We start from the raw sequence: 24,626 nt of genomic DNA on the forward strand, positions 1-24,626 counted from the left end.
TCTAGTATTCATAAAAATCTCTCATCCTCCTTCAAAGTGCTTCGAACTAACCCCCAGTCAAAGCTATAAGATGGGAGCACGTTTGGGTAAAAGCCTCACTGCCATCCCTACCACCAGATGAGCCTACAACCCACCTGCCACATGCCTGCCTGAGAAGCTGAGTCCTAGAGAGTATTTCTGGCCGAATTCTTGGTATCACTTCCATGTGAGTTCTCGAATTTCAATTTTCTAATCTGAAAAAAAGAAAATTAGGTCACTAGGGGAATACGTACTGTCTGTTTCTTCCTACATTTTCTCAGATGGTGGTGCTTGATCACCACTGCGATTACCTTCTTATTTTCATTTCTGGATTGTAACATTAACTGAATGGCCACAATTTTCCTGACTCTATCCAGGATAAATGATACGGGGGGTTCACGAAATCATGCTTACCACTGACTCCATATCAATCATTTGTCTTTTCATTTCAAACGGTGATGTCCTCAATCAAAATGTCGCTCTTATCAGAAATATGGGACAAGAGGTCAAATGAGAAGATATATTCCATCTGTGAGGTGACTGACCTTTTTAACATATCAGTTGAGCCTCCAGCCATATCAGTTATAAAAATATTGAACAAATCCAAAGGTAGAGTCCTGTGACGTGTCACCTGGAGATTTCATTCCAGATTAAAGTCAGTCATTAGTCAACGTTACATATATCCTATTGTTCAACCTTTTTAGCAATTACTTAAGAGATGAAATAGAAGTGGCTATTTGTTAAACTTGAAGATGGCACAAAGCTGGAAGAGACAGTTAATATTTTGGATTCCACATGACTCAAAAATCCTTGCCAGGCTGGCAATGGGGGAAATTTAATATAAGATATCACAGGAATAAAGGTAACCCTGCACTTAGGTTCAAAAAGCCATTTTAGGTACATTTTACCAGCAATCATGTGGAAAAACCAGTGAGAGTCTTACTTTGCTATAGAATCAGTATAAGCCAGTGTGATACGGCTGCCCCAAAATGCTTATTCTATTTTAGATGATGTTAATAGGTATCTAGTCCAAAACAAGAGAGGTAACAGTTCTGTTGTTCAGTGGTCAAACATCACAACATGACGGAAAAAATGTAATACAACATCTTTCACCACCTATGTGACTTTGAACAAGTCATGTGATTTAAGCCCTAGTGTTCTCATCTGAAAACGGAAATAATAATACCTGACAAACATATTCCCATGAAACTGTTGTAAAATCAAATGAGACAGTTTCCATGAAAGTGTTTTGAAAGTTATAATGTATCACTACACTGGACATCTGCTGGTGGTTACCCAAAATCATCCACCTCTGTCAATAGATGTAATCCAACTCTCCTTTGGGGAACCTCCCCTTTACCATTCTTAGCTGTGTAGTGGGCCCTAACTGGCTAAGGCCACAGGAGTTGGTTTAGAAATGGGCACATGGACCAATCAGGGCCAAGGAGACTGTGCTATAGCTTTCGACAAAAAAGAAGCTCTTGTTCCTTTGCTGTATTTGCTCATAGAAGAAAGTGAGTCTTGGGATAGCATCCTATTACCCAGAAAGGAGTCCACCTGCAGATGAGGCTGATACACAAGGAAAGAAGAAATGAAAGAGACAAGAAATGAATGACCTCGTGTCACATTCTGGATCAGACACTTCCCCCAGAGGAAGCCAGCATCCCTCTGGACTGCACTGTATTCTGAGCCCACGTATCCCATTTTTCAGGTCAGTTTGAACAAGGTGTTTCCGTCACTTGCAACAGGAAGAGTCCTATGACTGTGCATCTGTTTAAATGTCTTGGAAACCCCAGTTATGCAAATATATGGCAAAACCACATGAGAGAGTTTTCAAATGGAGATACACAGGTATTTGCAACAAAAATGAAATCTACGTTTAGACTGCGTTAGACTCTGAGGATTGTTACATCGCTATGATAGATTGTTTCCCAACACAAGCAAAATTTCATTATTGACTATGCTTTGGATTCTAAGCCTTATATAAGGAATTGCATGAAAATTTTGTTCTGAAAAGAATTCTTTAGCATTCTGCCTCTGGAAAAGCCAATTTTCCAGCCTACCCCATCTTGTCTTCCTTGTCTTCCTGCTGAGCTGATAGCCAGATCTCCAACTAAAATAGCAGTGCCCATCTCTGATTAATGGGACCTTTCTCCCCACCTTTTTTTTTTTTTTTTCTTTTTTATAAATTTATTTATTTTTGCTGTGTTGGGTCTTTGTTTCTGTGCGAGGGCTTTCTCCAGTTGTGGCAAGCAGGGGCCACTCTTCATCGCGGTGCGCGGGCCTCTCACTATCGCGGACTCTCTTGTTGCGGAGCACAGGCCCCAGACGCGCAGGCTCAGTAACTGTGGCTCACGGGCCCAGTTGCTCCGCGGCACGCGGGATCCTCCCAGACCAGGGCTCGAACCCGTGTCCCCTGCATTGGCAGGCAGATTCTCAACCACTGTGCCACCAGGGAAGCCCTCTCCCCACCTTTTTTAATGGCTTCCTCCCATTGCGATTTCAATCAAAACATTGCTGGGAATCCCTCCTGGTGCCTCTCCAGGACCACTTCTATTGCCATTTTTTATATACTCCTCCTCAAGAAGAGAAAAGCCAAAGAAATGTCTCCACACTCCAAGGCTGAAATCAATGTGGAAGGTGAAGAAACAATTGTATTTTCCAGCCAGAAAGGGCTGATAGCCATCAACTGGTCCAGGGGTTGGCCATGGGCTAAATCCAGCCCACCTAATTTTTATTTACAGGTGTTCTTGTAAATAAAACTTTGTTTGAATACAGCCATGCCTATTTGTTACATATTGCCCTCGGCCACTTTCATGCTATGACGGCAGCGTTGAGTAGTCAGACAAAGACTGTAGGGCCCCAAGAGACTAAAATACTTATATCTGGCCTTTTATAGAAAAAAAGTTTGCAAACTTCTTATCTAGTCCAATCATTTAGTTTTTAAAAAGAAGCGTAGGTCAGGAATTCCCTGGCGGTCCAGTGGTTACGACTTGGCTCTTTCACTTGCCAGGGCCTGGGTTCCATCCTTAGTCGGGGAACTAAAATACTACAAGCTGCATGGCATGACCAAAAAAAAAAAGGGAAGAAGCGGCAGCAGCTTAGGCCCACAAAGGCTAGCTAATAGGAGAGGCCAAACCCAAATCTGTCCCACCTGGTGGTGTTTTCACATTCTCCTCTTATCCACCTACTAGATTATAGGTGCCCTGTAGGCAGGGATTGTGCCTCATGTTTCTGTGGTATCGCAAACAACGGAGGCTGAATACTGAAGTCATCATGAAAACTGGTTAACTAAATGTAAAGGGATTGAGAAAATAAGGGATTCCTTCAGAGATTTCTCTTCTGTGTAACCCATCTCCCCTCCTGCTTCCACCGGAGGCCTCCACAGTCCCCAAGTATGTGTCGCCACAAACCAGTCCTTCTCCCGTTAGACATCAAACTACTATCTGTAAGATCATCTTGCAAATGACGTAATAGTATCCACCTCCCAGAAATGAGACAAAGTGTGTAAAGCAGGCAGCACCGTGCTTGGCATGTGTTCAACTCTCAAAGAACGGTCGTTTCTTTACCATCATCATCATCAAACTGGAGGCATCCCGAGATATGCCTGGGTATTGGAGGGGATATGTAATTACTGAAATGGGGATTTATTTCTCTTAGATCCTTCCACAAGTAACAGGAAAAATACGAGAAGTTGGGGCCCCAATGCTCAACTTCTGCAAACAATTGAATTCACCCTCAATCGCCATCACCCAAGGAAATCAGAGCACAAGTGGGGGAACGTTCTCTCAGATTCCAACAGTAGCTGTGGCACTGGACGGAGAGAAGGAAGATTCTTTCCCTGAGGCTAAGACATTGCAAATGTCAACACATAATGAACTAAGGAAAAACTTAGAAGTGTATCAAACAGCATGTGTATAGTATGGATCCAATTGTGGCCAAGAACATTTGTCCCGATCCTCTGCATGGTGAGAATGGTCCCACCCGATACCAGGGTCTCCCCTCTGGCCACACAGGCCCCTGTCTAATCTGCCTAACACTCCCTTCTTTACATTTTATGGCCATAACCCTCAGTCAATAGCAATTTGTTGTCACTGCTCTACAACATACCATGTACGTTGCACGAAAGACTTTTAACTATGGGCAAAATATCTTTGCCATTCATGCCATCCTTTTGCCAAAGACTTATGTTCATAGTATTATTCTGCATTTTTGATAGTTCCTAATATGGATGTCAGAAAGAAAAAATAAGCTTTATAACCTCATGCCGGAGGAAACAGCTTGGTACTCCTCTACCACCACCCCTCTCTTTCTGGTCTAAGATGGCAGATGGCAATCCTCCTTTAGACGAACGGCCCTTTAGAACCTAAGACGGACGTTGAGAGCAATGGGGTCTACCATCTCCCCTATCCAATTGTTTTTTTTTGCTGCTAATCACAGGGAGTAAAAATTGTCCAGGGTTGCTTAGCCCATATCGGGCACGGAACCCTACACGTGGCTCTCTGTGATGTGCTAAACTCACGCGCTTACGCCTTGGCAGCCAGAAAACAGGACTGGGGCTAAGCACCAGTAAACTCCCACATTAAGAGGGTCTCTCCCACCCCACGCCCCACTCCGACTGCCGCCATCTGTGTGTGTTCTTTGCTACATAAGAACTCAAACCGAGTGGCAGGCCTGGGCTTTTTAACCATCTTTGAGTAGCGTCCGTACCTGCCTCATCACAATTATCGTCACCAAATGAGGCAACTTCACATTGAGAATGGATGTGCTTCGCAGCCAGCACCAAATGTCTCTCCTTCTGCCCTTTTTCATCTTCCCGATCAATCAGAACATGTGAAACTCCCAAATGAGAAGTAAATACACGGCCCGGGTTCCTTTCATCTCCTAACATATGTCACGAAGGGGGAAAGGAAAAAACCCTCTTCCCATCTTCAATCAGCCATTCGTTCGTTCTCTGCAACTTGAACCTGAGGCTGAAAGGGATGCGTGGGGGGCTGCGTGGAGGAGGGCTGCTGTGGGCGGACACCTGCAAGGTAATAGGTATTCGCCGCCTACCTGAGCCTGGGAGTCTTTACGTCCCCCGAGAGCACTTTGGTATTTATATATAATGAGATCATTACCAGGCAGCTATTCCAATTGTATTCAGACTTTAATATTTCTTGAAGAAAAAAAAAAAAATAGCATACAAAAGGATTTGAGATGCCAAGTCAATCAGACGTGCTGTTGATGGAGAATTATTCAAGTGCAAGCCAGAACAGGAAAAAGAGAAAAAAATCATTTCAAAGAGGTTTCTGTCAAAGCCGAGTTCTCCTGTGATGGCGCTGCCAGTGAATGAGCCGAAGTGTCCAGAGGTGAGGAAGGAAAATAACAACTAGCAGAGGACTGAGCTGTGTATAGGATTAAAAACCAGGCGTGTTCCAGCCTAAGCGTTCAAGCAGGTAGGGCAGGGCCTCCCGCCGAGCGGGCTCCCACCCCAGCGTTCAGTGGGTAATTAGACCAGGGAAGCTGGCTAGACTCGCTGGCTAGACCCGCTGGCAGTGTCTCGTGGAGCAGTCAGGTGTTGGGAATTAACCCTTGTGGGGTGATGTCTCCTTTTGTGATTGAACGCAGGTGGCTAGCAAGGTAGGCGAGACAAGTCCTTTCTCTTTTCACAAGCAGCTTTACTTTAAAGAAGGGACTTTCTCACCATCCCTGTGGCCTCTTCAGGGAAGAGAATAAGGCAGGATTTGCTTTCCCTTTGTTCCCATTCAGACAAAATGGCTAGACGTTCAGTGCCGCCCCCCCACCCCCCGCTAATCAAATATTCTGGCTGAGGTTTCATAAACCATCCTCTGTTTTCAGCAAATTAGAAAATCAAATGAAAGAAATCGAACGCTAAGACTGAACCAAAAGGCACCTCTCTTTGATAATCCAGACGGCCTCTCAGGATTATTCTAAGCCTTGGGTGACAATTATGAAAATTGTTCATCACTGCCCAGCACTTTTAGAAATACACGTTGCTAATATGAGCTCTCTGGATGTTTGAACTTTGGATAAACATGAACTGACGCATTCATTTCTAGCATCTATGGTTTATCCTGAGATTATAAATACAGGAGGAGGATCATCTTAGCTCTTAGCTCTCGGTCCTGAACTGCAGATGGGAGTCAGCAGGTAGAGCAGGAATGAAGGCTTGTCATCACAAGAAATGTGAAATTAAAGGAATCGGGGTCTTTTTATGGTGATTGTAAAGCACCCATTATTTTTCCCCTAGCATTTCCTAACAAGCTAAACCCAAATAGCATTGGAAGAAAATTTACAAAGTGTACATGCTGTCCACTGGGCCCCCAAGCTTGATTCTAGCATAGAGCTGGTAGGTTTTTTATTATTTGTATTATCCTACCTTCAAGAGGTATCTTGTCAATGGTTACTAGTCTGGTAAAATCGTTAAGGCTATTTTATAGATCCTAGTCTTGGCATGTGGCCAACACTGAGAAATCAGTTTGTAAGAGAAAGAAAGGAAGGGAAGGAGGATGGTGATCTCATGTCTCCATGAACTATAGCCAGCTCCACCATAATCTACATTCTGTAGGCAAAGAATTGCATCAAAATAGTCCTAATTTAAAAGAGACTTAGGAAAATGGGAACAATTTTCTCTCCCTACCTAAGTCCAAGATAGCGAGTCATAGCAATCATTTGAAGATTTACTCCTTGAAAAGGGGAAGAATCAGCCCAAGTAAGAATCATTAAATTTCCACTGTTCACTATTTGTTAGCGTGTATGTGTGTGTGTGTGTGTGTGTTTGTGTGTGTGTGTGAAGAGAGAGAGGTTTCATTCACCATTAATATGGATTCTTCTGAAGAGCATGACCACCTAGCATTGGTCGTCCATCCACCTCCCTTGTTTCTTTATCCACCTTTTGGGCTTCCCTCTCAGCCTTCATAGAGGAGAGGTGTCTTTTGCTCAAAAACCACTGCCCCGGGGCTTCCCTGGTGGCTCAGTGGTTAAGAATCCACCTGCCAATGCAGGGGACACGGGTTCGAGCCCTGGTCCAGGAAGATCCCACATGCCGCGGAGCAACTAAGCCCGTGCGCCACAACTACTGAGCCTGCGCTCTACAGCCAGCCAGCCACAACTACTGAGCCCATGTGCCACAACTACTGAACCCACGTGCCACAACTACTGAACCCGCGTGCCACAACTACTGAAGCCCACGCGCCTAGAGCCTGTGCTCCGCAACAAGAGAAGCCATGACAATGAGAAGCCTGCGCACCACAACGAAGAGTAGCCCTCGCTCACCACAACTAAAGAAAGCTTGTGCGCAGCAACGAAGACCCAACACAGCCAAAAATAAATAAATAAATAAATAAATTTATTTATTTAAAAAAAAAAAACCCACTGCCCCTCCAGCATCCTCAACAAGCCTCCACTGGTCCTTTCCTTCTGTCATCAAACATGCTCATGTTCCTCTTCTGTGGAAAATCGTCCCAAGGCTAGGTACCAGGTGCTGTGGGTTCCAGTCCCTGCTCTTCCATGAACTTGTGGTGCCACCAGCACGGCTGTCAGGAGAATCATTTCTCCTCATGCTGTTTTCATGACTTGGTCTTGCTACTGCCTGTAAATATTGCCTTATTTTCATCCAGGCTTTAACTGCCAAATCTCCCTTACCTTCATACACTCTCTCTTCAAACATCTAAAAGACAGCTTTCCCACCCAGCACACCACTGAAACGACTCTTCAAGATCATCAAATCCAACCTTTTCGCCAAGTCTAATAGTCTATAAGGACTCCTAATCCTTTGGACTTTTTGGATATGTCTGACGTGATGGAGGAAACCCTTTTTCTGAGCTCCCCACCATTGTCTGTTCCCCTCTGCCTCAACTCTGTCTGCATTGCAGCACTTGGCTTTATTCAAAGCTGAGCAGCAGCAATATGTCTGAGGGCTTCAGAGAGGATGAGGGAGAGCTCTCCAACCCCTCTGTCCTCACCACCTCCCTATACAGAGATCTCCTCCACACCAAATATGTGATTGAAGAGTCAGCTCTCTGGGTTAAAGACCTATATCTCACAGAATCCTCTGTTTGAAGAGTAAATGTCTTTTGAAAAGATTGCACATTAATTCATCACCATTAATACAAAATTAATTTAATAGATAATTAAACATTCCCTTAGAAATCAGAAAGCACATTGAAGAATATAAAATGAGTCCATTTTGAAGGCATGACAACTCTGTTGTCTGGATAGACAAAAATAAAATCATGTGGGCTTCCCTGGTGGCGCAGTGGTTGAGAATCTGCCTGCCAATGCAGGGGACACGGGTTTGAGCCCTGGTCTGGGAAGATCCCACATGCCGCGGAGCGACTAGGCCCGTGAGCCACAATTACTGAGCCTGCGCGTCTGGGGCCTGTGCTCCGCAACAAGAGAGGCCGCGATAGTGAGAGGCCCGTGCACCGTGATGAAGAGTGGCCCCCACTTGCCGCAACTGGAGAAAGCCCCCGCACAGAAACGAAGACCCAACACAGCCATAAATGAATAAATAAATAAATAAATAAAAATTTTTAAAAAATAAAAAATAAAAAATAAAATCATGTCCAAGAAAATATATTTTAATACCTGTAGAGGGACTTCCCTGGTGGCACAGTGGTTAAGACTCCACGCTCCCAATGCAGGGGGCCCAGGTTCAATCCCTGGTCAGGGAACTAGATCCCATGTGCATGTCGCAACTGAGTTCACATGCCACAACTGAGGAGCCTGTGTGCCACAACTAAGGAAACAGTGAGCCACAACTAAGGAGCCTGCCTGCCACAAGTAAGACCTGAAGCAACCAAATAAATAAAAAATTTAAAAATTAAAAAACTACCTATAGAAACACTGGTCACATAATGAAAACAATATAAAAATTTCCGTAATTGAGAACTGGCAAGGTAATATCCTACTAACTCCCCAGAACTCTGATTACAGATGACAAATTTGATGCCCCGCCCCCATGAGAGTCAAAGGTCTACAGTAAGGAGGATTCTGGGAAAATTAATTATCAATATCTGTTTATGAAGGTCCTGAAATAATATGTTTTAATGTCAGAAATATGAGAGAGGGCTTCCCTGGTGGCACAGTGGTTAAGAATCTGCCCACCAATGCAGCAGACACAGGTTCGAGCCCTGGTCAGGGGAGATCCCACATGCCGCGGAGCAACTAATCCAGTGTGACACAACTACTGAGCCTGCGCTCTAGAGCCCGCAAGCCACAACTACTGAGCCCGCGTGCCACAACTACTGAAGCCCGCGCCTAGAGCCTGTGCTCCGCAACAAGAGAAGCCACCGCAATGAGAAGCCCACGCACCGCAACGAAGAGTAGCCCCGCTCGCCGCAACTAGAGAAAGCCCGTGCGCAGCAACGAAGACCCAATGCAGCCAAAAATAAATAAATAAATTTATTTTTAAACAATGTTTTTAAGAAATATGAGAGAACACAGGGAACTACATTCAATATCCTGTAATAAACCATAATGGAAAAGAAAAAAAAGAAATATGAGAGAACTTTCCTTTTCTCCTAAATGTCGTGGTATTTTTTTAACTGCCTTCCCCCAACACTAACCAGGAAATATTGGTCACAGGTTTCTGCTGAGACCACAAGGACCTGATCCTTTTTCCCATAAACAGCTTCCTTTGCACACATGCTCTGTGGGGAACACTTAACCCTGGATCATTGAGAAAGTCTTGGAGCCTCAACCTAATGATTAGCTCACTACTATTTACACTGTTGTTGACAATCACCATGCTTTGTATTATATAAAGCCACTGAATGTTTATTTAGCAGAGTTCATTCCCTAATTTTTGCAGCTGCCCAAGATGCTTCTTTCCTACAGTCCCAGAACCTAGATCAGTGGATAGGAAATAAATTGTCTTGATACTGCATATAAAAGTAGCCAAGATCAAATTTCTCTTTTTTCTGCCTGAAAGATGTTCTCTGGTACCAGATTAATAAGATTACACCTCCACTCGGGAGCAAAGTGCCACCTTTAATCATCTCCAGAAAGGGAGCAACTGACCTTCCGCTTGCTGGGTTCAGGAACAACAGGAGAAAGATCACAGCGTGGTGTCAAAGCCAAAAATACCTTGTCTCTGAAGACCTTCTCATGAAGGGTCCTAGGACTCAAAGCAAAGCATAAACCACCTGCTCCTCCACAAATAGCAGGGGAAGAAAAATTGAAAACCCCTAGTGAACTGTGCAAATCATGCCAATATCAGAAGCACACAGCATTTGCAAGTAATATCCATCATCTTGTACGCTGACATCATGACATGAAATCTAAGGACCGCATAAAAACTGGGTGTATTGTGGATCTGACTGTGAGGTGATTCTTAGGTTCTTTGTCTCTTAATGAGCCTGACTGCCCGTGTCTGCTGGGAGAAAGCAAGCTTCGGGCAGAGGGCAAAAAAAGAGACTCTTGCCCTACTATCTGTAAATTCTGCCATGAACAGGGTCTGAAGATAGGAAACATGTGTCTAAAGGAGACTTATTTAGTTCTTCTTTCCATGAAAAACTATATCTGCTCCTTTACCTGTATCAACAGATGCCTTCTTCCGGAAGCCATAGAGTAGGAGTTCTTAATTGCCCTTTATCAGGAGTTAGCAAAGCATGGCCCACAAGCCAAGTCCAGCCCACTGCCTGTTTGTGTAAATAAAGTTTTATTGGAACACAGCCATGCATATTCATTTCCATGTTGTCTACGGCTCCTTTCTTGCTACAAAGGGCAGAGTTGAGTATTTGCAACAGAGTCCTTAAATGGCATGCAAAATCCAAAATATTAATTATTTGATCCTTTATAAAGTCTACTGACTCTGGCCCTATATCCTGTGTGGCAAAATTTAAGATAATTTTCATAATGGCCAATGTTTATCAGACTTTACAACGTGCAATGCAGTTACACCATACCATGAAGTATATTATTAATTCTCCACAACAGTTCTATCAAGTAAGTATTTTGTTTTCTCCATTTTAAAAGTGAAGGGGGTTTCCCTGGTGGCACAGTGGTTGAGAATCTGCCTGCCAATGCAGGGGACATGGGTTCGAGCCCTGGTCTGGGAAGATCCCACATGCCGCGGAGCAACTGGGCCCGTGAGCCACAACTACTGAGCCTGCGCGTCTGGAACCTGTGCTCTGCAACAAGAGAGGCCGCGATAGTGAGAGGCCCGCGCACCGCGATGAAGAGTGGCCTCCGCTCGCCGCAGCTAGAGGAAGCCCTCGCACAGAAACGAAGACCCAACACAGCCAAATAAATAAATAAATAAATAAATAAATAAAAGTGAAGGACTTGGGACTTCCCTGATGGTGCAGGGGTCAAGTCTCCATGCTCCCAACGCAGGGGGCCCGGGTTCAATCCCTGGTCAGGGAACTACATCCCACGTGCCGCAACTAAGGAGCCCGCCTGCCGCAACTAAGACCCACCTGCCGAAACTAAGACCCAGCACAACCAAATAAAAGTAAAAAAGTGAAAGGACTCAAAGCTTAAAGAACTAAGGAGGTCCCAGAACTAGGAAATGGAGGCAGAATCGAAGCCCGTCAGCCTGACCCCAGTGCCCACTCTCTCAACTAGCAAACAACGTTTCCTCTAATGTAATGAGAACAGCTACCTTTCTTACTCTACACTAGCTTTCGCACATACTGCTTTTAAAGTTCACCACTGCCTATGTTTGTACTTTCCAAAGATCAGGGAACAGGAACCCAGAGTGGTTAAATAATCTACCTAAGTTCAGACAGCTAAGAGTAAGAGATCCTGTGTTCAAACGCAGACGTCATAGCTCAAACATATGCCACCTTGTAGCAGAAGGACATTGAAGAGACAGTATAATCAGCATTAGAAATAATGGGGCTTTTTTCTAATTTTCCATTCTGTCTAGAAAGACTATGGTTCACCACACTTAGGTACCAGCCCTCACTTCGTCATTATCTGTGTGGCACTTTGCGTATCGTTTAACACTTTCAGGTCCCAGTTCCCTTGTTGGCATAATAGGGAGTTCAGGCTGGACGCTTTCTGAGATCTTCCAGCTCAGATACTCTCTAAACTTCCTGTTCTGTCCCCTCACAGAGTTATGTGGTCATTTTTGCTCTGTGTGTATGTGTGTGGTCCTGGTAATGGCAAACTATCAGAAAGAACCTGTCAACTGTCTGATTTAAAACTCCTCCCTTGGGATAATCTCTCATTATGGATCTTAATTGCTTTGCATTCAACAGAGAGGCTGAACTCACGTCAACTCCTATGGTCACTTATCATCGCAGGGTAGCTCAGGAAAATAGCTGCTTCCTCTTAGAGCACCAAGAGGACCCCAGACACGAATGACCCTCTTGCTCCTTTTTCATTCATTTCATTGTCGCTGATTTGGGGTATTTTGGCTAATTTATTAAACAGCTAGTGGGACTTCCTTGGTGGTCCAGTGGCTAAGACTCCGCACTCCCAATGCAGGGGGCCCGGGTTTGATCCCTGGTTGGGGAACTAGATCCCACAAGCCACAACTAAGAGTTCGCATGCCACAACTAAAGATCCCACGTGCTGCAACTAAAGACCACACATGCCGCAACTAAGACCCAGCGCAGCCAAATAAATAAATATTTTTTTTAAAAAAACAGCTAGTGGGGCTTCCCTCGTGGCGCAGTGGTTGAGAGTCTGCCCGCCAATGCAGGGGACACGGGTTCGAGCCCTGGTCTGGGAAGATCCCACATGCCGCGGAGCGACTAGGCCCGTGAGCCACAATTACTGAGCCTGCGCGTCTGGAGCCTGTGCTCCGCAACAAGAGAGGCCGCGATAGTGAGAGGCCCGCGCACCGCGATGAAGAGTGGCCCCCGCTTGCCGCAACTAGAGAAAGCCCTCGCACAGAAACGAAGACCCAACACAGCCATAAATAAATAAATAAATAAATAAATAAATAAATAAATAAATAAATAAACAAACCCAAAAGTTAAAAAAAAAATGAATGAAATCCTGCCTTTAAAAAAAAAAAAAAAAAAACAGCTAGTAAGATCTAAATCCTGAGACCCAGATGTGTCAAAAGTAGTAAATGTACATTGAATATTATGTGATTTGGTGGAAGTGATCGTTTTCCTCTATTGTAATATGTTAAATCACTTCCATCCATCTGGTAAATTAAAATAGTAAAGCTTATAGATGTTCATAAAAGGTAGGACTTTTCCAATGAGCTGTTTTATCTATATCTTATTTCCTAATCCTATTATCTTTCTACGTAGATTATCAAACTTTAAGGACCACTGAAGTCACCATACAGATTCCTTCATTACATTAAAAATGGCTTCCCAAGCAAAGGCTGAGTTCTAAAAAACTTCCTTTTAGAGTTTCTCAAATGGTGGCTCTTCTCAGCCTGGATGCCTTCATTTTGACTGATGGTAAAACTGATGTAAGGAAATACTTCTGTGGAGTTTACTTCTCTAAGTGACTTGTTTTTTAAAAAAGAAAAGAAAAAGCCATCTTGCCAGTGAACCCTCTAAGCCTTTTTAATTGCAAAATTCTTTTTTATGGTGTCACTGACCTAGCCTTAGCAGAGTTCATTTCAGAAATGTGCTGAAGTGGGTACCAGCACTGGCAACAGAGGCTGAGAAATGTTTTAAGTATCACGACTCCACATTTTTCTCCTGTCTGTGAGGTTCAGGGATTCATCCTGTCTGAATCATGTCTGCCCTTTGTTTACGCATGAATAAGATATTTTAGACACTTGAGGACACAGCATAGACACCAGCCCTTCCTGGAAAAATAAGACCTAGACCTCAACTCAGGGTGAGTACAAAACTGTCCCCAGGGCTGACTAATTCCAAATGTGAATAAAGATACATTGGTTAGCAAGCTTCTTCAATTCTCCTATCGGCCCCTAACCTTTAGCAAGACAAAAATGTCACGTATAATGGATCCTAAAATTAATGGCACATTTTGCTTTTCAGTTGATCAGATCAGCTGAGAATGAGGTCAATCTCTTACCTCCTCAAGATAAGAGGTTGTCATTGTTTGAGTACATTTAACAGCATCACAGACATTGGGTCTCAGAAAATATCTGATAACTTGGAAGCTCAGAATATGGATCAAAAATAAGCCTGCAAAAAGCCAGTGAGCCTCATCCCCTAACTCTTGATAGGACTACACCTAAAGCATCCTGTTCCTGTATCACTTAGGAAAATCTCTTCTTTGCCAGGCTTTGCTCGTTCATTTACAAGCTAACTGTTTATTGGGCACCTGCTATTTACAAAACTGAATACAACAGTCAGTATTGTAATAGATCTTACACAGGTAATAAACAAATACACAAGGAAAAACATGTATGGTAGTGGTTAGTGCTATTTCAAAGATAAAAGAGGATAATGTAATACAAAAGGACTAGACTACTTTACTTTGCATTAGTCAAGACAGACCCTGAGGAGTTGACATCTAAGCTGAAGCCAGAATAAATATGATGACATTCCGTGAAGATCTTGGCTAGGGGAAGAACATTCCAGGCACAGGAAACACCTATTGCAAAGACCCTAAGATGGAAGGGAACTTGAAGTTTTCAAGACACAGCAAGAGCAGGGCAAGGGAGAAGAGAGAGGTATGAGATGAGGTCAGACAGGTGGGCAGAGGCCAGATCTCCTAAGGCCTTCAGGACTCCACTGGAGAGCTTCATTTTGACCTAAGTATGATGGGCAGCTATTAGAAGTTTTTAGTCAAGGGGGATTCGTGACCTAATTGTTTTTTTAAAAGAGTACCTTAGCTGTTGCGAGGGGAATGGATTTTGGAAGGCAAAAATGGAAGGAGGGGGACCACTTAGGAGGTGATGGCGGTCGTCCAGGTGAGAGATGATGGAGGTTTTTACTGGGTGGTACTTTGTGAAGATGCAGAGAAGCAAGTTCGGAGGAATGTTATGGAGATAGAAGGGCAGGATTTGCTGATGGATTTGATGTGGGGAATGAGAGAGTCAAGAACGTCCCTCCAACCTGGGGCCAGCTCATACACATGGAACCCGTTCGCTCCTTTGGCATCTGAGATTGTGATGTTTCGGCCAAATGGCACCAGACGCATGACCAATTGCCCTGTAAATTTGAAATGCACCAGAGGAAACTGGTATATTTTATAAACTATCATCAGAGAAATCATCACTGTTCCGATTTTCTCCAACAGAGCAATTTTGTTACTTGGAGAGCCTCTCTGTGCATGCCTGCATGAGAGTCTTATTCTTAACTTACGTGGTAAGAGCGCATTTCCTCATTGTGTTCTGGTAGCCGGGAGGCACGTGAAATAGAGAGTGGCCGGGGATTCTGTAGAACAATCAGCACCAGCAACATTAGCCATGGCAGTACACAGGATTGCTCAACGGTATATGAAAAGAAAAACCAGTCATCTGAATTGAATTTTCAGCTGGAGCCTAAGAGGCCAAATTTAATCATCCACCTAAAATTATCACACAAGTCAATACTTCCTCCCCTCTCCTTGCAAGGGGAAAGAGACTGATGCTTTATTTTTCAGTCAAGCAGGTGGCCTTGAGGCAGCTTACCAGCTGGCTGAAATCTAAATACCTTTCGCCAAGACAAAAGCCTGTAACATGATTGATTAGTTTCTCATTGTAGAAGAGAACCGCCCCCAGCCAATCAGCATGCAGAACTGCTATCAGATTATCATTGAACAAAGCTAAACTCAGAGCTGATCAACGAAGGTGCCCAAACGCCAGGCCCCAATTGGCTGGGGCTTCATCTACCAATTCCATTTAATTTATTGATTTCTAACAAGGTTCAATTCATTTCTTAGTTGTTAAGACCTGTCTTTCTTTTTCAGACCCTGAATAGGTATCCACACTCCCGGTCAATCATTTCAATATATCTGCCTCAGAGTTGGAATTGGTCTGCCCCCAAGATAGAAGGCGCTTCCTCCAAACCTCTCAGAAGTGTAGACTTCTGAGCAACATGTGGATTCCTCCCAAACTCCCTTCTATGTCTTCTGGGAGTGAAAAAAATGCCTTGTGCGCATCCCATTTAATTGGAAGCCCACAATTAAGATTCTATCTGACCGTGGTTTGCTGTCCTGCATCCCAAGCACCTAGAGAGCAGGAAGTAGGAGGGCTTCTCTGGTGGTCCAGAGGTTAAGACTCCGCCTTCCAATGCAGGGGGCCGGGTTCGATCCCTGGTCGGGGAACTAAGATCCCACATGCCGTGCAGCATGGCCAAAAGAAAAAAAAAAAAAAAAAGAGCAAAAAGTAGGACAGCCCATCCAGGGCATCAAACCTGAGTTCTCTGTACCAGGAACTACCAGGTGAAGGTAGGGCCAGGCCCCACTGCCCATGCAAGGTAGCACTCCCAAACCTCGGTGGGTTTCCTGCCTCTGTGCTGGAATTCTCCTGGGCATCTACACTATCTTCTGATCTCAAACCCAGTAGGAATAGGAAAATTGAGATTAACAGAGACTCTATGTTAATATGCAGTTGAACAAAGGTTTCAAATGCCACTTGCTCCTTGAGACTTACCAAGCCTATCGGTACCTCAAATTCCTCATGGGTAAGACTAGAAGAAAGAGTCACAAAGTAAAATACTGGACAGAGGGAGGTAAGAGAGGGAATTAACCTTCTCCCGAATGGAAATCCCATTCAAGGGTCAGAATAACTCCTTCTGAAACCTCATAATCTAACCGTGTCCCTAAGAAAATCAAAGGATGTTGTTTACCCTTCCAAGAAGCTTGTTTTTTCTTCTTTGTGACTGCTGGTGTCATGGTTTGTAATGTTTGCTACTAGCTTTGATATTTGAGCTTAAGAAGGAAAAAAAAAAAGGTCCGGATAGAAGTTGTCACAGAGGCAAAAGAAGCCAAGGGCGCATTACCCTAAAATCTCCTTCCACAGGCTCAGGGTGAAAGCCAAGGTCTTCTTGCCCTGGCACACAAATCTTTCCTCTCCCAGCTCAAGGAGGTCATTTTCCTCCTCAAAACTGAACATCAAACTTGTCAAAAATGTTTCCTTATTGATCAGACAGACAGAATACTGAAGTTAGAGAGCGATTTGCTGAACTAGGTCCCTCGTTTCAGGGAAAAGCTGAAATTCTAACGGCGCGCCTGACTGTGAGCATTGTAACAGATGTCACGTGAGGATGGAGGTTGCGGAGTTAGCGGCACTACCCCCAGCCTCGAACTATAAGGCCGGTGATTAAAGGCAAAACTACCAGCCTTCAGGCAACAGGTCTTGGCGGAGGACGGGGAAGCCAGGTGGGAGCTTGGCTCCCCTCCCGCCAGCTGCATTCGTGATGCGGTGAAATCACAGGCGAAGCGGAGGCGCTCCGGTTCTATGTGCCTGCTCTCCTTCTACGCTTTTAGACAAAAGCACGGGTGCATCTTGTGAGCAAGCTAACGGCAGTGACAGAAGAGAAATGTTACTTTTCCAAGGGATCAGAGGAGCCTCAGCTCCGTCCCCAGGGGCCCTGCAGTGGCCCCTCCCCCCGGGCTTCCCCCCAGCCTGGCAGCACAGCAGCATTCACAGACGCTGGGCATTTTTAACGTCTCCTCCTCCCTCAAGGTGATCAAAGCTCATTAGGGTTCCAGCTGCAGGAAAGGAAAGCTAGAGAACAGCCCTTCTGTGGTTCTTTTCCACATTAATGATATCTGTTATATTCACTAGCTTTTTAATTGTAAAGAGAGAAGGAAAGAAAGGAAGGAAGAAAGGGAGGGAGGGAGGGAGGGAGGAGGGAGGGAGGGAAGGAAGGAAGGAAGGAAAGTAGGGAGGGAGGGAAGGAAGGAAAGTAGGGAGGGAGGAGGAAGGAATGAAGGAAAGGGGGAGGGAGGGAGGAAGGAAGGAAGGAGGGAGGGAGGGAAGGAAGGAAGGAAGGGAGGGAGGAGGAAGGAATGAAGGAAAGGGGGAGGGAGGGAGGAAGGAAGGAGGGAGGGAGGGAAGGAAGGAAGGAAGGGAGGGAGGAAGGAAGGAGGGAGGGAGGAAAGGAAGGAAGGGAGGGAGGAAGGAAGGAAGGAAGGGAGGGAGGAAGGAAGGAGGGAGGGAGGGAAGGAAGGAAGGGAGGGAGGAAGGAAGGAAGGAAAGGGGGAGGGAGGAACGGAGGAAGGAAGGAGGGAGGGAGGGAAGGAAGGAAAGTAGGGAGGGACGGAGGAAGGAAGGAGGGAGGGAGGGAAGGAAGGAAAGTAGGGAGGGAGGGAGGAAGGAATGAAGGAAAGGGGGAGGGAGGGAGGAAGGAAGGAAGGGAGGGAGGGAGGGGGGAAAGAAAGAAGGAAAGAAAGAAAGGGAGGGAGGGAGGGAAGGAAGGAGGGAGGGAGGGAGGGAAGGAAGGAAGGAGGGTGGGAGGGAAGGAAGGAAAGTAGGGAGGGAGGGAGGAAGGAACGAAGGAAAGGGGGAGGGAGGGAGGAAGGAGGGGGGGAAGGAAGGAAGGGAGGGAGGAAGGAAGGAGGGAGGGAGGAAGGAAGGAGGGAGGGAGGGAAGGAAAGAAGGAAGGTAGGGAGGGAGGGGGGAAAGAAAGAAGGAAAGAAAGAAAGGGAGGGAGGGAAGGACGGAAGGAAAGTAGGGAGGGAGGGAGGAAGGAATGAAGGAAAGGGGGAGGGAGGGAGGAAGGAAGGAGGGAGGGAGGGAAGGAAGGGAGGAAAGGGGGAGGGAGGGAAGAAGGAAGGGAGATTTTGAAAGAAGTTAGAGGACACTTTTTAAATGAGAAAAGGGGCAGTGAGAGTGCTGACAAGGCACCAAGCGCAGCCTCTGTGGGCACCAAGCAGAGGAGTGAGGGCATCATCACAGAGGGGTCGCAGGGCAGCAGCCTGGGGTGGGGAGGCTTAGCTCCAGGATTGCCTGAGCAGTTTTCCCAAAATAACATCCTCGTCCGCCCCCTAGAGATTCTGAGGTTGATCTACGGCTCACAATTTGGAAAGATGTCCAAGATGTGTTAAGTGAAAAAAATATGACGCAGAAGAGTCCCTGTAGTAAGATCCCATTTTTGTAAATAACACAGACATGACTGCATGTCTTCTTTGCCCATGTCCTTAGGTGCCTGGAATAATATGGAAGAATACATGGCAGATGGAAACGGGTTTTCTCTAAGGCGTGGTACTGTGAAGGCTTCACTCTTAAGTTATCCACGTGAGGGTGTTTCAAGTTATTAATCAGCATGTTTCTCCCTCTAACTAGACTGACCAAAACCCTTTACTGGTACCCTGGCGTGAGTCGCACACAACAGAACAAGAAGAACGTCGCAAGTAATCGATTTAGGGCAGGAAGATCTGGCGCATGCTAACAGAGCAAAGGTTTAAGGCCGAGCGAGACTGGGAGGAAAAGCTCCAGGGGCCAGGGGGAAGATGCAGAGACACGACCAGAGATGCAGGCAGTGACAAGGAGAAGCTGCAGCCCCATGGGGGGCGGTCTGGCAAGTTCCCCGGAGTTCAGGAGGCTGACAATAGCTGAGTTCTCGTCTCCTTGCCCCACTGTAAGGTCTACCCATGGCCAAGGGTGGTTTGTCACCCAGTGGCGTCCACCTTGAGGTGACACGCCCTCAAGTCTACCAAGCACCGCCCCACGCCCGCCTCCTGGGGAAAACCCCTGGCATCTATATGATGCCAGAATTCAACATGACTCAACATTCACTATTTATCAACCCTTAACTCAAAATCAGCTCTTAAGACCTTCCTTCCATCAACTTTCTAACAGGGCAATTAGGTGTCTAATTAATGCTCTGAAGGCACCTTTCCCCAGCTACAGGTACACAAGCATGTGTGCACATACACACACCATACACACACACACACCACACAGCACACACTCATACACATATACACACACAACCCACACGCCACACACACAGACAAACCACACACACAACCCACACGCTACACACACACCACACACTCATACACATATACACACACAACCCACATGCCACACACACACCACATACACAACACACACCACATACACACAAATCACACACACACATAAACATACACACACAACCCACATGCTACACACACACAAATCACACATACACACAGACACACACACACAAATCACACACTCATACACATACACACACAACCCACACGCTACACACACACACAAATCACACACACACCACATATGCACACACACCACATACACACAGAACACACACACATGACACACACAAAGCACACACAAATCACACACACACCACATACACATACAAATCACACACACCACATATGCACACACTTATACACATATACACACACAACCCACATGCCACACACACACCACATACACAACACATACCACTACCACATACACACAAATCACACACACACATACACATATACACACAACCCACACACTACACACACACAAATCACACACACACCACATATGCACACACACCACACACACAAATCACACACACACGCCTCGTGGAGTCCCTCTCCTTTCCATTTGCATGCCCTTCCCTGGAATACTCATCCCTCCCCCGCTTTCATTCCCTTAGATATTAAATGCTGACTGAATCTCTCTTTGGCTCTTGAAAAGAACAGCATTGTTTTACAATCGCTTGATGTGCCACTGTTTGCCCTCAGCCCACTTGAATCGGGGCAATTGTTGGGGACGGTTAGTATCCACCGCAGTCTCAGCACATGGCCACTGCCCACTGCCTCAGACACAGGACTGGAAATTAACAGCTCCCCTACCAAAGATTATCGCTCAATAATTACCCTGGAAGCTGAACATTGTTTCCAGAATGTACACCATCACGCCGGAAAGGGTTTTTTCCTATTTCCTGGCAGTGGTTGTAAGAAGACTCCGTTATCAGATTAGCAGAGAATGGCGATACTCAGAAGTGACATTTGCACAGAATGTTAGAGTTGACAGAGATCTCTTCACATTTGGTTTTCACTAACGGGATCTCATTCAGTCCGGAAGGAATGAGATATTAGAAAGAGACTCTTTCTGCCTCCATTTCAACTGAGATGCCAAAAAAAAAAAAAAAAAAAATGGTATCTGATATCAAGATGATTGGGACAGACCTGTCTCAGCAGAATTCACAGAGATGATCCCAGAACCCCTTTCACAACTCCTGGCCCCTGGATCCTGATACGGATGTGAAAAGAGGGCAGAAAGGAGCAAGAATTTTGTGAGGGGTTTGGATGACGATATCTATAAGGCCATATCTTTGGAGAGAGCTATGCCGCTAGGTCTCCAGCAAAACCCCTTGTGGTACAGGCGAGGTGCTGCCCCAGAGCAGAAGGGGGCCTCAGGGACCACAAAGAAAAGCGATCCCTGAAGCTACATCCTTACATTCTGACCAGAATAAGGAACCCCCAGAAGAAAGAGCAGCTGAAATGTGATCTGCACTGCATTCAGTTTGCTTCCTGAGTGTGACAGCCAGCCGTCTGTCTAAGGGAAAAGCTGGGGGCCAGTTCTGCCCCCTCACTGCTGGGTCTGTGGCCTCAGCAGCTGGGAAGAGGTAGCAGTTTCTGGTCCTGCTGTGGTCACATCCCAGCTTCTGGGGCCCAGTTGTTGGGAGGTAGATGGTACGTCCCCCAGCCTTGACCTGTGATTCTCCATCACTGAATGGGGGATGCAGCCCAAGGAGACACAACTGTTCCCCGTTTGAAGATCAGAGACCATGATTTACCTCATCTTGAAGGGAAAGAAAGAGACCTATCTCTTTGTCTGGAGGAGGAGAGCATAGAAGGGAGAGGAGGAGGGGAGGGGAGGGGAGGGGAGGGGAGAAGTGGGGAGGGAGGTGAGAAGTCTTCTGAAGTCACGAAGAGAAACTCAAAACCTAGAACACATGCATCTGCTTCCCATATTGTTCTATTTCTGAAAATGAAGTTTGACCAAAAAAGCATGTCAATGGGAGAAGAAACACTTCACTCACCGCATGAAGAGTTCCTGTTTTGTTTATCTCAGGGTCTAAATGAACATGTGCCTTATTGTCCGTGGACGTCCCTTTTACAAATGGCCACACAGGCCGGCACTAAATGCTAGATGGCTATTTAGCATTGTGGAAGCCAGGAAGACACCATCCAACTCTGGAGAAGAAAAACATTGACAGAGTAAATGCCTCTTATTTATGATACATAGTAATAAAAACAAACAAACCTGATAAAAATAATCGTGCCAGCGCTCGCTTCGGCAGCACATATACAGACAAGATTAGCATGGTCCTTGCACAAGGATGACACGCAAATTCGTGGAGCATTCCATACTTTTAAACAACAAGGTCCTATTGTATAGCACAGGGAACTGTACTCAGTATCCTATAATAAACCACAATGGAAAAGAATATGAAAAAGAATATATATATATATATATATATATATATATATATATATATATATATATAACTGAATCACTTTGATGTACACCTGAAACTAACACAACATTGTAAGTCAACTATACTTCAGTAAAAATAATAATAATAACTGTGCCACATTCAAGTGTGAGAATCTTGGTTTGATTTCTCTGAAAGGCAGCAGACTGTCCCCATTTTTGTCATGGAGGTGCAGTGGGTTGTTTTTTTTTTAATAATTTATCCATTTATTTATTTTTGGCTGCATTGGGTCTTCGTTGCTGCACACGGGCTTTCTCTAGTTGCGGCAAGCGGGGGCTACTCTTCGTTGCAGTGCGCGGGCTTCTCATTGCGGTGACTTCTCTTGTTGCAGAGCACGGGCTCTAGAGCTCAGACTCAGTAGTTGTGGCGCACGGGCTTAGTTGCTCTGCGGCATGTGGGATCTTCCGGGACCAGGGCTCGAACCTGTGTTCCGTGCATCGGTAGGCGGATTCTTAACCACTGCGCCACCAGGGAAGTCCCAGTGCGGTGGTTTTGATCCTACTTTTTCCAACCATAAGCTTGCAAGGTCTCTAGGTAAGTCTGCCGCTGGAGGGGTCATTCTGAAATAGGCAGATTTCAGAATGGGACACGTACAAAATATAGAAATTAACATGTTCTCTCCGTGCTGGGCCCACAGCCAGCCCTTCATGCCCTTCTTTCCCGGAGCAAGTAGATTGAGACCTCGCACATGTGCCAGACGTGAGGCCAGGTGCTGGGCATGCAAGAAGGAAAGAGAGACGCAAGGCAGCTGCCCTTCTAGCACAGACCCCAGAAAGCAATTTGGAGACTTAACTGGGAATCTATGACAGGTAGAGATTTCAAAGGAATTGCAATGCAACACCAAATTTGGTTTCAAGTGTGTGGGTTTTTCAGTTTTGGTTTTGGTTTTTACCTAATCTCACATTGTGCACATGACAAACAATCGACACGTAAAGGCTTCACCAATAAGCTACCAAAAGGTGCATGATAATCAGGGAATTCTAGCCCTTTTCGCTGCATGGCACTGCTAACAAAAGGACCGATATTAAGAATAAATTGAGATGTTGGTGAATGTATTGTGCTCTGTTTTCATACAGATTCCGCTGTTGATTCTCTCATTTGGCATTTTTTTAATGTTCTGTCATTCCTCTTACCCAGGTAACGTGGAAGGCCATGGGATGGAAGAGTCAGGGAAAAAAAAGAAATGTATTTCTGTCCCACCAATATTATATTCTTAAACTCACTCTCAAATAGGTAAATACTTTTTAAACGGAAGAAATTAGTCTCTTCTTTTCCCTTAACTTCCCTTCCAAAGATGAAGGAGATTTTCCGTAAACTTGCCTCTCTAACCTGCAGATTCTGTCTCAGTGGATCAATGAGAAAAGGTTTCTGACAAGTCAAATGTTCATTTTTTAGGGGAAAAATAACTCTCTCTATCCAGGCTGCCAAGACTGTGGCTTATGTGTTCTCAGTCCCTCAAGCTATCAATCGGCATCCCGCCGCAGACGTTGCCCAGATGTCTTGGTCAGCGCACATTAAAGGCTTAGTCTGCAGGCTTCCTAGGAAAGAGATTTAACATTAGCACATGTTAGTTGTTAAGGAACATCCTTCTCCATTGAAAGAGAAATTTTATTTCTCAGGGAGAAAAAGAAATACAACGCGTAGTCACTAGGATACATTATGAACCTGTTATTGCGTGTGGGATTTATGATCAAGATCTCTCTCTTCTACAAGGATTCTTCAGCTAAGGGCGGAATTACAGATTGAAGGGCCTACCAAGAAAATGTTTCACAGACCTTTAGCGCCATCTAGTGGCTGTGTCCTGAATTTGAGAAGCGTGAGAGGCTCTGGCAGTCAAAGCTCTTACTCTAAACAGGCTTGGCAGAGGGCAGAGTTGGCCGACACAGGAACTGTTGTGCCTCAGAACACTGTGCTGGGTACATGGCATTTCCCCATAGATTCCAGAGAGAGAGTTGCACCCAGATCTCAAGGGCATTTTGAGAGGAGCCATTTTCAGAGCAATTGGTACAATGCTTTTGTTGTCTCTTCTTAGTCACCTGCTTGAAGCAGCCTGTCTGGAACGCACAGGGTGTGAGTGTGTGTGTGTGTGTGTGTGTGTGTGCACGCGCGTGCGCGCACAGCAAGGGAGCAGCACGAAAATGCTCAGGGCTTGTGCTGAGTTCTGCGGTGCCAACTGGCATCAGGAAGGGACATATGCAAAATCACGCCCCGCATGGCCTCTAAACTTAGATAAGCTGCCAATATCCTGTACTGGAGAGACCTGCTTTCTCCACGCTCTGGAGAAAAGCTTAAAAACAGAAGCCAAGTTTAGCCTTTTGGAAAGCAGAGGCA

General features: G+C 45.4%; 1 long non-coding RNA gene across 1 annotated transcript; it reads right to left on the bottom strand.

The window, feature by feature from the left end:
* Nucleotides 1-1,424: 1,424 nt before the first annotated feature.
* Nucleotides 1,425-10,999, bottom strand: LOC309661026. Its single transcript, XR_014263805.1, has 2 exons — nt 2,491-10,999; nt 1,425-2,178 (listed from the first exon to the last, which is right to left on the bottom strand). It is a non-coding gene; the product is annotated as an uncharacterized lncRNA (long non-coding RNA).
* Between the last annotated feature and the right edge of the window lie 13,627 nt (nt 11,000-24,626).

Source organism: Balaenoptera physalus (assembly GCF_965194825.1).
Source record: "Balaenoptera physalus genome assembly, chromosome: 5".
Classification (NCBI taxonomy): domain Eukaryota; kingdom Metazoa; phylum Chordata; class Mammalia; order Artiodactyla; family Balaenopteridae; genus Balaenoptera; species Balaenoptera physalus.